Source organism: Aphis gossypii, unplaced genomic scaffold (genome assembly GCF_020184175.1).
Source record: "Aphis gossypii isolate Hap1 unplaced genomic scaffold, ASM2018417v2 Contig00092, whole genome shotgun sequence".
NCBI lineage: Eukaryota > Metazoa > Arthropoda > Insecta > Hemiptera > Aphididae > Aphis > Aphis gossypii.
This window is the reverse complement of record NW_026083012.1, coordinates 9,007-15,298: the sequence shown is the minus strand read 5'-3', so window position 1 is coordinate 15,298 and position 6,292 is coordinate 9,007. Positions and strand designations below refer to the sequence as shown.

The 6,292-nt window shown below is 33.7% G+C and overlaps 1 pseudogene; it reads right to left on the bottom strand.

The window, feature by feature from the left end:
* Positions 1–2,695: 2,695 nt before the first annotated feature.
* LOC126553188 (uncharacterized) lies at positions 2,696–5,830 on the bottom strand (annotated as a pseudogene).
* Between the last annotated feature and the right edge of the window lie 462 nt (positions 5,831–6,292).

The following is a 6,292-nucleotide window of genomic DNA, read 5'->3' as shown; positions in this document are numbered from 1 at the left end:
CAGTTTCTGACAGTTGTGTAACTAATATTTGCAATATCATCTTAATAAAGAAAATGATAATGGTTTAAAAAAATCAATTACAATGCTATCAATAGAAACACTTCATCTCTTCGTAAACGTATTACAAGTATGAACAATACTGATTTATGTAATGTGTCAGAAATGAATAATACAATAATAAAATGTATTGAAAGTTGTAACTATACGTCTAGTGATTTCTTAAATTACAATGTCGCAATTCTAAATGCCATATGTAAACACATTAAAGTAGCTGCAAATCATGTTAACCGTATTAAATTGTATAGGAAATGTAAAAAACACTTTGACATGTCTTTGTGTAATCCATCAGATGACACAGACATTATGAATTCAAATAGTGTTTATTTTATGAAAATTCTAGTATTAAAAATTGCACTTCATATTCTGATCACACAGAGCCTGAACTAGTGCATAAAGACCACGTTTCACTTGAATACACAATGTATCGCCCCAAAGTAATTGCAGTTTGATGATATGAAATCCACTCATACCTTGTAGTACTCCATTCTACCAGAAGCATAAGGGTTGAATCTGATTTTGTTACACCGAATAAATTGGAATGCAGAAAAAATGCTGGACTTGTGCCAAGTCCTTAAAAATGCCTATTTAAGAAAAACCCCAGTCAAGTGTGGTGTTGTGCTGCCTTTGAAAACAATAAACTGTTTTCCAAAAGAATACAATAGCTGTGAATGTGAGTTTTTTTTGAAGGAACTTTCACATTTTCACGTGTAGAGTGGTCTCATATGTTATATTCACATATTAGCGGTGAAAAACGTTTGGATAAGAATAAATATCCTATTATGTTCAGAAAGCTCATTAGAACTGTGAACAATACATGCGTTGTTAATGCAAAAAGGGTTAGATATTTTGAAAACCATTGCAATGTGTCCATGTATTGTAGCCACGAGAGGTGCAAACTTTTTAGAATTAAAGTCCAGCTTCAAAACCAAGTGTTTTTGGCGGAAGTATATAGTTCTAGTTTAAATTACAATCACAATCCAGAAGACAATGGTCTCACGAACCACGTAAAAGGGATTTAGCGAGACTTACACAAAGAAGCGCTAAAAAAGACAAAAGCGTTTTCCGACCTGGACGCTGTTGACATGGCATCACCCACTCAGTTGAATTGTGGTAATTTGCAAGGCATTAAATCGGATGACGTCGTCAGAAAAATCAGATCAGAGGCCTTAAGTGCCGATGATTATGATAAAGATGATTTTCATGACCTAGTATTGATGTGTAATGACAAAGAACACAACCTTGTAAAGCATGTCGGCATACCGTCCGTTCACTGTTATAGTAACGAGCAGTTGGACATACTAAAAAATCTGATTAAAAAACAAAAACCATTAACTGGGTATTTGGATGCAACTGGTACAGTGGTCAGGAAAATTGACAAGAACAGCAAAAGAGTTCTGTACTATGTTCTAGTTGTGACACGGTCGTGTCGCACGAATACCGCGATCTCACCCGCTAGACCTCCTTCCCTAGGTATCACTACTCGTTGGATAATCAATCGGGACACCCAAGCGATTAATCGAACCAGTTTCTGAGTCGGCGATGAGCCCCGAAGCTCCCGCGGCGTGGGTGACGACCACCGAGAGCTTCGGCGGCGTTTTTGTTATCGTTAACCGTCGTTACGATCGATCCCGCCCGCCCCGCGTTCTATTTAAAGTCCGTGCTTTTTATCGTTTTCCGCGACTGATTATATATTTGAGTTGTTCTCTTATTAGTCTTAACTATTATCTATATCTTCTATCATATATATATATATATATATACGTTGTTTTTTTCTATTCTGTCTATCCGTACCTCCGAGGTACACATTATATATCTATACTTGTTATTCGGACGCACAGTGCGCGTACTATTATTTTTATTATTATTATTATAGTAGTTCGTTTTCTGTCGTTATATACATTTGTGTTACTTTGTTTTTACTTCGCTGTTCTTTTTCCTAATATATTATATTAACTTGTGCTACGTGACAGTTGTTAATGTCCCATTACCTAGAGACTCAAGTGTCACGTTCCCTGTTGTTGAAATGATTAGTTCAGCCCACGACATTGTTGCGATTTCACAATGGCTGAACGCTTTTAAAGCATTCGTTTTGAAACACAAACTGATTTGGCCAGTATTCACAAATATCGTGACAGATTTCAGTTATGCCCAAATGAATGCCTTGTGTATAGGATGGAATGGTTTTACTTCCATATTCGACTACCTTAACTGGTGTTACAGAGTATTGGTTGAAAACCACGACGAATCTAATGTCACCATCATAAATATATGTGCAAATCATTACACAAAAATTATAGTAAACCATGTCTACACATATTTTCAATCTGAGAAAAACCATCGTATGACTGTAGAAAAAACGAAAAGAAATGATGTCATTGATTGGATATGCATACTTTTTAACACAACCAGTTTGACAGATGTCGAACAATGGTTCAAAATATTTTCAGTAATACTGTTGTCACCTTATGGTACAGGACACACAAAAAATGCCATTAGTACAATGAGAGCCAAGTGTTATGATAAAATATACAATTGCCAACTGAATCGAACAACAAAGGTGAGGATCACTCGAAGGAAATAAAAATAAATTTCTATGCGAATCCAACACGAGTGATTCCATGATGTTGTGTAGATTTCAGTCAATCAAAGAACAAGTTAAATCTGAAGTCTCAAATTGTGCTGAAAATATTGAAAATTTAAGCATTAATGAATATTATGATGAATCATATTTACACCAGTTTATAGTTAAGTGTGTACCTTTCTTAGCACTGTGGACACCTATTATGAATAATAAACTCAGCAATGGCATTGAAATCCGCCAGAGTAATGCTACCGTTGAATCTTGGTTTAAAACAGTCAAACAAGACATACTAGAAGGCGACCTCAGGTTTAAGTGCGGCCGGTTTTTAAAACTTATGAGACAGCGTGAGACGAATGTACACAAACAAATGAAGTACAATATTAGAAAAGGGAAGTGCTACACTGCTAAAGGGAAGTCTAAACAGAGTACTACTAAAGAAAATGGAAAAAGAAAAATTTCAGAATTGTCTAGCCTTAATCATTTAGACGAAACAGAGAGTTGGGGAAAAAAAGAAAAACAACATAAACACCTCCAACCCATCAAGTACCGTCCTTTCAAAGCACTGTCGTTAAAAATCCCAAAGTCTTCGACCATTACAGCAGATAAAAATAACATTGTGGTCATAGAATGTGACAATGAGACTAGGTTCACTGTTGATGAGCCTATTAATGACGTGATTGTCTGTAATTTAAGTAAGCCATTGTCGGATGATTGTTTAATGAAATCCGTTTCGACACCTGGCAGTCATAAATCTCCGTTTAGGTAACCAGTGAAATCTATAGATTTATACGACAATATGCTCCCTAAAGATTTGACGTACTATAAACCAATTAAGTTGCCAAAAAATAAACATTATCTAGTTGTAAAATATAGTTACTTATTATCTATTTCTAAAAATTGTAACATCTTGGACGACCTGTATTTCCCAGATTTTGATACATTGTCTGAAGAAAATTGGTTGTGTAACTTTGTTATAGATATTTGTTTGTTGTCATACGCTTTTAATCTGCGCTTAGAAAACACACACATTTTATCATGCAATGATGTTGCATGGCTATTGGGAAAAAGAGTAGTTGGGGAAGTGCATAACAAAATTACTTTCCTGCCATGGTTAATTGGTAGACATTGGATTATAGTCTTTATAAATTTCAACACCAAAGAGTGTTATATCATGGACCCGATTAGTCCATATGTTACAGAGAGTCGAGCATCAAAAGATCATTTCAATAAAGTATTTAAAATATTGAAATCAGATGTAATCTACGGTGACGGCACACATGAATGTCCATCGTTAACACAGATTCCATGCCCGTTTGAAAATGTTCCAAAAGAAAATGATGCATTTAATTGTGGAGTTTATATATTATATATACGCATTTAAATTTATGGACAATTCCAAGTTCAGTTTAGAGTTCGATCCTAACACTTATAGAGAATATTTAAAGACCTATCTATTAGAGAATTCTGAAGACATGACAAACATATGCTTATACTGTAACTGGCACTCAGATAGGCACCGTTGTTCACTGGATAATGAATATGTAGAATGGGTGTCGTGTTCTCGGTGTTGTCTGGATAGCCATCAATTGCATCCCTAAAGAATACAGACTTATAATTATGATAATATTGATTTCTTCTGTTTATTTTGTCAAAAATGATGAAATTAAAACAATAAGAAATACTAAATATATAGTTAGGTAGGTGAACAAGTTTTATTGTTAACAAATGTCTGGTACCTATGTGTGGAATAAGAACACTTAAGAAATTATGAAATATTTAAACAGTAACTATAAGAAGATGTTATTTGAAACAATAATCTACCTATCTAATAATCATAATATCACAGGTTTTAGACTACTTTATGAGATATCTCTCGGATGCTAAGAAAATATTCTACACAACAGTAGGTACCTGTACAACAAAAATAGCAATCTTATCAAAATGCTATAAACAATGTTTAAAATATTTTTCATTAAAAGGTACAGAATTGAATTAATTTCATTAGCTTAATCAAGCTAGTCTTGTTACAGTAAGTTAATCCAAACATTTTTTCACATAGGTATGTAAAATACCAGACATTATACAAAAACACAACTTGTAACCACACCAGTTATGCTTTTACTTTAATTCATGCATAACTGACAGTCCGCAGTCTGATTTAAAGTGGGGCGGCATTTTGTGTTTTACTTAATGAGTAATCGATTATAAAAAATGTCTGATGTGTGTGGGTGTAAAATAAAAACACTTAAAAAATTATGAAATATTCAAACAATATATATAAAAGAAGTTATCTGTATGTAATAATGTATTTAAAACAATAGGTACGCACCTATCTAATAAGATTATTATCACAGATTTTAGATAACTTTATAAGATAATGCTTGCAACCTAAGAAAATGTTCTGCACAACACATAGGTACCAAGTGTAGTATTATAATATGTAAAAAGAAAATTACACGGTTTTTTTCAAAATGCTATTAAGATTGTTTGTAGGAATTAATGAAAAAAAAATATATACAGAGTAAATTAAGAAATAACCACAAAAAGGTACCAGATTTAATTAATTTTATTAGCTTTTTCAAACTAGTCTTGTTACAGTAACTTGTAAAGTAAGTTAATCCCAACCACTCATTTACATAGGTAGGCAAATCACTAGACATAATTTTAAAACACATAGTATAATGAAGGGTTCAGTGCAACAACCTGGTATGTCCACTTTCTCAAAAAAGTTTTTTATTGCGGTTTTCTAATGAGGATATAAAGCTACACATTTCGGTGTAACAAACTGGTATGTCCGATTATTAGATACAGAGATATAAGCAAAAATGAACTTACCAGGTTATTATTCAGTGCAAGAACCTGTATGTCCTTATTATCCGGACATACAAGGTTTTAGCACCGAAACTAATTTGACTAAAAATTATAAAAATCAAATTTATGAGCAAGAAACCTGGTAAGTCCATACATTTATCGTATTTATAGATCCTAACATTGTTTGTGTTATTATAATTGTAATTTGAATACATAATATCAATAAAAAATATAGACTGTTACATGTTTTCTATATAAACATAAAGTGTATGATAAATATTAAAGAATTTAAACGTTTATTTCTTCTCCTGAAAAATTTCCAAAAGTGGATATACCAAGTTGCTGGACCCTTTAATTTTTTTTTACCACACCAGTCATGCTTTTTCCGTAGAGGATACCTACTGCTAAATCAATGATGTACTGTTAGCTGATATACATTTTGAAAAGGCCATAATGATGTGTGGAAACCAGTGTCGGCCTGGCCATGGCCGCTGGGCCGCGAATGCGGCCGGGGCCCCTCCGTTTTTTTTTTTTTTTTTTTTTTTATAGTCAATTTTGTTCTTATTGGGTTTATAGGGAATAGGGACCCCCCCCCCCCTCCCCCGTAATGTATTTATCGAAATATTCAGCTGTTATAGGAGCAATTTTTCTTTAGGGGCCCAGGAAATTGAAAATTCATTCAATAATCATATGCTTTTCCATAGGTTAGGTTAAGCTTTGTACAAGTTAGAGGAGGTTTTTTTGGATTAATTGCGCTTCTGCAAGTTAAGTTAGGTTTTATCTTTATTTAGGACAAGACCACGAGGACCCCGCTTGCCCGACCCTACAGCCTGTGGGGGC